Source organism: Barbus barbus (genome assembly GCF_936440315.1).
Source record: "Barbus barbus genome assembly, chromosome: 11".
Taxonomy (NCBI): Eukaryota; Metazoa; Chordata; class Actinopteri; order Cypriniformes; family Cyprinidae; genus Barbus; species Barbus barbus.
In genome coordinates this window covers 25,732,008-25,733,300 of record NC_136739.1, presented here as the reverse complement: position 1 = coordinate 25,733,300, position 1,293 = coordinate 25,732,008, and positions in this window count along the sequence as shown.

The following is a 1,293-nucleotide window of genomic DNA, read 5'->3' as shown; positions in this document are numbered from 1 at the left end:
TGGAATCTTAATCAAGCGAGCAAGTGCACCTTCGTGATGATAAGACCACAAAAATCATTCCAATTCGAGTTGATGCAAAAATTGCTTACTCCAACAGAACAGATAATCCGAATGTCTATAATATTTACAAATGAAAGCTGATCATGCCCACTTCAGAAATAACATATCCAGAAATGCAATTATTCTTCCCCGATCATTAAGTGACCTCACAGAAAACGAAAAAGGAAGGAAAAAAGATCCAAAACATCTGTACAAAATGCACTTCCTTCTCGTGATCATCTAGTCATCCGCGGCATTTAAATCAACTCCCAAATACTGCAGGTGGAAAAATATAACGCCATTTGGTCTTCGGCACCTCCGCCGAGAAAACAATTTGATGTCAAGTTAATAAACGAGAATAGATTCGATATCATTACGTTTCCCCAGTGCGAAAGTAAGTTTATCTACATTGGAGATGCTCCGCCAGAGCAGACAGAAAAGCATCGTCTGAGACAGCGCTACTAAGTTGAGTGCGGAGAGGAATGAGAACAGAAGAGCGTTTCATCTTCAATAGGTCGCCACAGTGAGTTCAGCACCACGGACAGCGCTTGATTCTGCACTGAATCGAGCTCAAGTCGTCTCGTTGCTTCTCTAATCATGAACGATTTTATGAAACGTGCAACAGGACAGTCCCTCTGGACCTTAGAAAATCTTTGTTACTCTTCTCAGCGTTTTCGTTCGTACATAGAAAGAAGTCATTGAATCGAGACCAGTTACTAACAGCTGATCTTAGCAACACTTAAATGGAAATTATAAATTGAGACCAGAGAAATATGCAAAATTGTTGTGCAGAAGCTAACCCATAGGGGCCACTGCATTACTGTATTTGATAGTGAGCTGAGGGTGGGCAAAGCAGGCATTAGTGCCTTCTATGTCCTTTCTGAACATGTGTAAACAATGAAAAGCTGACACTAACTTTTACTGTGTGTTATCATAAACCCATTTTCTTTATACATAAATGCAGGAGCTTTTATCTATCTGTCTCTCTCTCTCTCTCTCTCTCTCTCTCTCTCTCTCTCTCTCTCTCTCTCTCTCTCTCTCTCTCTCTCTCTCGCTCTCTCTCTCTCTCTATATATACAGGTCCTTCTCAAAAAATTAGCATATTGTGATAAAGTTCATTATTTTCTGTAATGTACTGATAAACATTAGACTTTCATATATTTTAGATTCATTACACACAACTGAAGTAGTTCAAGCCTTTTATTGTTTTAATATTGATGATTTTGGCATACAGCTCATGAAAACCCAAAATTC